General features: G+C 36.3%; 1 long non-coding RNA gene across 1 annotated transcript; it reads right to left on the reverse strand.

Moving 5' to 3' along the window:
- Window positions 1-1,285: 1,285 nt before the first annotated feature.
- On the reverse strand, window positions 1,286-6,488 carry LOC117086313. The gene is made up of 3 exons (XR_004438277.1): window positions 6,460-6,488; window positions 1,796-1,830; window positions 1,286-1,420 (listed from the first exon to the last, which is right to left on the reverse strand). It is a non-coding gene; the product is annotated as an uncharacterized LOC117086313 (long non-coding RNA).
- Window positions 6,489-6,698: the final 210 nt, after the last annotated feature.

The raw sequence follows: 6,698 nt of genomic DNA on the forward strand, positions 1-6,698 counted from the left end.
CACAGACAAGACTAGTGGTCTTAGCTCTGCTGGTTGTCCCATTCTCTGGACGAGGGTGTCTGGACATTAATGCTGTCTCTGTGGACAGCATTTAAACACTGGATGCCTGATGGGATGCTTTCCTCTCTCAGTTCTCCACTGAGGGTCATGTAGAATCTCCTGGTCTTTCCTTTCGGAGCTTAAATTGATGTACGACTATAGGCTTGAACCCTGAAGGCAGCATCCTTGCACTGGAAGGTTCCTGGAGGGCAGCTGCCATTTATGTGGGAGCAGTCCAGCTTCTCTAATGGCTCCTACTGTGTTGGAATAATTGAGAGTGGACACCTGTTTGTTCTCAGGTTCACAGCAGGAGCTGCCTATTCTCGGACAACAGAAGAAGGATCCCTTAACAGTATAAAAAACGGTTTTATTGGCTGGATGCGGTGGCTCATGCCTGTGATCCCAGCACTTCGGAAGGCTAAGGCGGGAGGATCATGAGGTCAGGAGTTTGAGACCAGCCTGATCAACATGGTGAAACACCATCTCTACTAAAAATATAAAAATTAGCCAGGCAAGGTGGCAGGTACCCATAATCCCAGCTACTCAGGAGGCTGAGGCAGGAGAATCACTTAAACCTAGGAAGTGGCGGTTGCAGTGAGCCGAGATCATGCCATTGCTCTCCAGCCTGGGTGACAGAATGAGACTCCATCTCAAAAAAAAAAAAAAAAAAAAAAAAAAAATTGTTTTACTTAGCAAAAACAAAATAAAGAGCATTAACCCTTTCAAGCTGGGATTATACACTGTTTTCTTGGAAATAAGAACTTTGTAAGGTTTTTCTATTCTTTTCAGTATTTTATTAGGGTTTATTTTGTGGATAACTGTAACATAAAGAGAAGGAAAGCATAAGTACCTATGTTTTCATGTTTTAAATTTTATTCTACAGAAAAAACATTTAAAACATTGCCTATGAACCATTTATATACACATTTATAATTGTTCCGATCATATATTTTTTTCTACTGGCAAGACTTATCTCCTGAAGCTTAAATTCTACCCATCACCTGTGTTCAAACATGAATGAAAATATGCCCATAAATCTATTTGAAGAAAGTGTAATTGCCTGACAGGTTCTTCCTGTTCACTGCATAGAAAAAAACCAGTATACTGAGAGACTGGTATTGCAATAAAGAGTTCAACTAATATGAGGCTGCCCACATGGAAGAATTGGAGTTATCACTGAAATCATTCTCCTTGAAGTCTTGAATATCCAGGTTTTTCAAGGGTAGTTTGGTGGGCAGGGGATCCGGGAATCAGTCATGCTGATTGGTTGGGAATGAGATCATAGTGGTGTGGTAAATAGCCTTCATGCACTGAGTCTGTCGCTTAGTACGGAGCCACAGGGCTAGTTGAGTCATGAGTCAGAAGTCCAGATAGGGCCAATCTGAAAAAACATTGTAAAAGACTAGTCTTACGTTCTAAAATAGTTATGTTACCTGTAATAGCAACTGGGGAAGTCAGAAATCTTTCACTCTCTGGCCACATAACTCCTTAAGAGTAAGAGATTATAAAAACAATTCCTACATTTTAGCAGAATTCAGGCCTCTTCCATAATCCTAATCCTGTGGCCTCTCATTAATTTTACAAAGGCAGTTTCAGCCCCTAAAGAAGGAGTAGGGGGTCAGTTTTAGGGAGGAGCTATGATTATCACTTAAAGAGGCCAGACAATTCCAAAAACTTCCTTCAACACTCTGCACATATTATTCAGCCCCTACACTTCACAGATGACTCTCAACCATTTTAAGTTGGTATATTTTACCTGCAATTTCTGCATTCCTCCATGGCAGTCTGTACCTTAAAAGAATCAATGGATATATTTTAATACCTTACAGTATAAGATATTGTAATTTTTATAAATTTGATTTTCCTTGCTATTGTTAAACTGCTTGTCAAAACAAATTAGCATTTTTATGAATTACTGTACTGTAGACACTTTCAATTATTCCATAGACACTACATAGTTAAGCCCAACTCCTTAATTAATTCTGATGTTTTAAGACTTAAAGAAGTAATTCTACACTTTTCATTGGTCTATCACCTACTAATTAAAAAGCAATATTATTTTACCTTATTATAACGAAAAATTAAATACACTGTTTTAATGACAAATAGTTGTTTTTACTTTACTTAAATACATATTTACAGTTATGTGATATCAGAAAAGATGGCTGAATAGAGTTGCCTGGTGCTTGTCCCTCCTACTAAAAGTGACCAAAATAGCAGATAAACAACTGTATTTCAACTGTATTGACTGAGGGAGTATGCTGGAGAGCACTAGAGGGAGCCTCAAGATCTTTGTGAAACTTATGCCTAGCAGAGCATTACACAGCTTGGAGTGAGGTCCTCTGCCTCTGCCAAATTGTTTGCCCTGCTGGATGGGCTCAGAATCAGGGGAGACTTAGGGGAAAAGATAATATGGAAACCCCTAGCTCTCCTCAATACTGCCAAAGATACCAGTAATCTATGCTTCAAGAGAGTCGCCAATACACTTAGGCATTAAATGCAGTTTGGAAAATTTCCAGGAGCACATGTGGCTGCCTGGTATCAGAGAAGAACCCTCTCTCCCAGTCCTCACCCCCATGACATAAGTTGCTATTACATGGCAACACCTTGAAACTAAACCCTCTGCTAGTGTGTGTCCTGCCCTGGGGAAAAGCAACCACTGATTTTCTCCATCACTAAGGATCTGCTGGCATTATACCACACTAAAAATAATAATAATTATTAATACCTACAGTACCATTAAATCATCTGTCTGGAGTCTCAGCTTCACAAAACAACTCAATGGGAGACCACTGAGCAGCTGGCCAGTCCCCAGTGCCCACACTCTGCGTGGCTGGGCAGCCCAGCCAGCTGGTGAGCTGCTACGGCCAAGTCTAACAGCTATCCCAGCAATGGACCTGCCTCCCCAAATAAACTGCCATACGGACATCTGGTTTTCCACGTTCACATGCATACAACTCACATGTGACTCAGCAGCCAGTCAGGAGCAGCCTTGCCTAGTGGAAAAGAGTGCAGTACAGCTGCACATCCAGGCCAACACACCTGACCATAACGCAACAGCCACCCCAGCAGTGACTCCACTCTCCCAAAGAGCCTGATACATAGCCCATTGGCTGCCATACATGCACATGTCTGGCCTGACAATCAACTCAGAATCAAAGCCAAAGCCAATACACTCTTCCCAACCAACACCTTAGGACACATTTACAAGAAAATATTCCTCCTACAAAATCTACTCTATAAAATTGTTAAATGTATATGTTCCACTGGAGGTACAGTCATCCACATAGGGACATAAGAGACCTGCAAAAAATAAAGAAACAGCACCCCTAAAAGAATGCAAGTCTTCAGTAAGAGATCTCAAAGAAAGGGATGTTTACAAAGTGCCTGAAAGGGAATTCCAAATGATGAGTTTGAGGAAACTCAGCGAAATATAAGAGAATATAGACAAACAAACAACGCATTGAAATCAGAAAGACAATTCATGATCTGAATGAGCAATTCAACAAAAAGATATTATTAAAAAGAATCAAATACAAATCTGATAGCTTTAACAACAGACAGCAGAAGAAAAAATTATTGAACTTGAAAGCAAGTTTTTTGAAGTAATCCAGTCAAAGAATAAGTAATAAATGTGAACCAAAAAAGGCCTATGGGGGTAATGGTACACTGTGAAGCCAACATTTAAATATTTTCTTATTGGAGTTTAAGAGGGATAAGAGATTTAAAAATACACAGTTAACCTATTTAACAAAGTAGCTGAAAACTTCCCAGGGAACACTCATGCATTGTTGGTGAGATTATAAATCAGTACAGCCATTTTTGAGGAACAGTATAGAAGTTCATCAAAAAATTAAAAATAGAACTGTCATATGACCTAGTAATCCCACTACTGGGTATATATCCAAAAGAAATGAGACCATTATGTCAAGGAGATATCTGTACTTTCATGTTTACTATAGCACTATACACAATAGCCAAGGTATATTATCAATTTGAGTGTCCAAGAGTAGATGAATGGATAAAGAAAGAGTGTTGTACATGCACAATGGATTACTATTCAACTATAAAAAACAACGAAATCCTGTCATTTGTGACAACAGGGATGAACTTGGATGACATCTTGTTAAGTGAAATAAACCAGACAGACAAAGTTAAATACTGTATGATCTCAGTCATATGTGGAATATATATGTGGAATATATATATGTATGTATATATATAGACCCTCTGCTTTTATGAATATATATGTGGAATATATATATATGTATATATAATTTGACCCTCTACTTTTATGAATATATATATACTTGTAGAATATATTACTTTGTGATAATCACAAATTCTTCCTATAGAAGAGATGATACAAACAAAATGATGAATAAAACATACATCATGTTTAAAGTGTAATTTATGTTAATGTTAAATAATAACTTAAAAACATTTTTGTTCTACCATTATCTTCCCATGGATCTTCCACCCAACCCAACAGATAGCAAACAGAAAAACTTTTGCTCTAGGGGAAATTTATGTCCAAAATGCTAAACTCACATTTGAGATGAAAGATTCTCCTTGATTAGGAGAAAATGATTATATTCCATGAATATATATATATTCATATATATGCACATATATTCATATTCAAATATATTTATATATGCGTATATATTCGTATTCATATATATGCACATATATGGATATATATTCATATTCATATATATGGATATATTCATATTCATATATATGCATAAAAGCAGAGGAACAAATAATGGAGGAGAAGGTTTGGAAGAGATCAGTGGGTATAAAGTTACCATTTTACATAAAGAAGAAGTTCTAATGTTCTATTGGACATTAGAATGACTCTGGTTAACAGTAAGTTATTGTATATTACAAAACAGCTAAATATGAGACTTTTTAATATTCTTAATAGAAGCAAGCTAATGCATGAGGTGATAGATACATTAACCACTCTTATTTAATCATTATACAACTTATATGCATTAAAACATACATGATAAATCATACATGATAAATATGTACAATTAAAAAGACTACACATTAGGGACAGGGTACACTGCTAGGGTTAAGGGTGCACTAAAATCTCAGAAATCACTACTAAACAACTTATCCATGTAACCAAACACCATCTGTTTCCCAAAAACCTATTGAAATAAATAAATAAATGTGTCAATTATTTTTTTTAAATAAAGTTAATTAGAAATACTTTTATTTTTGGTAGATTATATTAAATACGCAAATATGTTTGTATTCGTTTAAAATATTTTACTTTCTTTGTATTTAGACTATTAAAAAGCTTTTACTTATCAGCAGTAAACGACTAAAAGGGGCTATTTTTATTCATTTGAAGTTTTACAAATGTGTGTTATGAACATATCCCCCAAACTATTCTAGGTTCCATGAGAAAATGTACACAAACTGTAGGGTCTTCAAAAACGTGGGGCAAAAAGAAGGGCACATGAAAAAATTATTATAATAAAAATTAGAATAAACTAAGTGTTAATTGTTACACGAAAAGGACACACAATGTGGTTAAAAAAATCATTTTCTTCAAAAGTGTTTGCTGAGGTTTATTACACAATAGACTTTATAGTTGAGAATAGGGAACAAATATGGCCAGAAACTTTTCCTCGTGAAGCTCACAGCCTCTGGATGTGGTGGACATTTATCCAGTACTCAAACAAACAGGTGTAAAATGGCAACTAGATGAAGTCTTCTGAAGGAGTCTGCTTCGAGAGGCCACAGAAGGACTTGAAGATGTAATGCTTGGTTTAAGAGGAAAAAGCATAAAGAATGGAAATCAAGTAACCAGAAGAGGAAGAAGAGAATCTTCCAAGAAGATGAAATGTTATGTTCGTAAGTCCTGTGGTAAAAGGAGCACAGTAGGTCAGTAGGTCTAGAACGAATAGAAGAGCCTTACGGCAACTGAATATAGTAAGGGGAGTGAGTTAAGTATTTAAATATTTAAAATAAGTTGTTGTCTGTGGAGACTCATCTGGCCCTATTAAAAACAGTTCTTTTATTTCAAATCAAAGATACTAGTAAGAATGAAGAATTCAGATAGTACTTATGTAGAGTATTTACTTCTTATAGTTTGGTAGTCATGAGGGAAGCTCAAATGTTCTTGGCCTAGGCACCTCTCTTTATTATAAGTTTTCTTCAAATGATGTGGAAAAGAGCAGCAATAAAACAGTAATATTATATCCTCATGCTTAAACTGTGCTTGATATTAAAACTTAGATGAAAAATGCTCTGGTAACCAAATTGAATTAGTTGGAGGGACTCAGTTTCATACGTGCATGTGGTTGTGATTTTCACTCAGAGCATTTATTAATCAACATATGTTTAAGAATAAAGCAGAATAGAACAAGGCTAGGTTTGGCATTGAATCTTCCTACTTACCATTTCTGTAACATGGATATTATATGGAGAACAGAGCTGGTGTCACAACCACGTATGAGACAATGAATAGAAAGTCTGCCGCTCTTCAACAGATGTAGCCCAATCAGAGTGTGGAACATCATCGATTGGATTGATATTTCCTCCTCCTGGCAAGTAGTTAGGAGTGGGTATAAGAACTTTAGTTTATCACTTTAAATAGCAGCTTGTGGAATTAGTGACTCTCAGTGTCACTGGCAAAC

Source organism: Trachypithecus francoisi, unplaced genomic scaffold (genome assembly GCF_009764315.1).
Source record: "Trachypithecus francoisi isolate TF-2019V2 unplaced genomic scaffold, Tfra_2.0 Lachesis_group1, whole genome shotgun sequence".
Classification (NCBI taxonomy): domain Eukaryota; kingdom Metazoa; phylum Chordata; class Mammalia; order Primates; family Cercopithecidae; genus Trachypithecus; species Trachypithecus francoisi.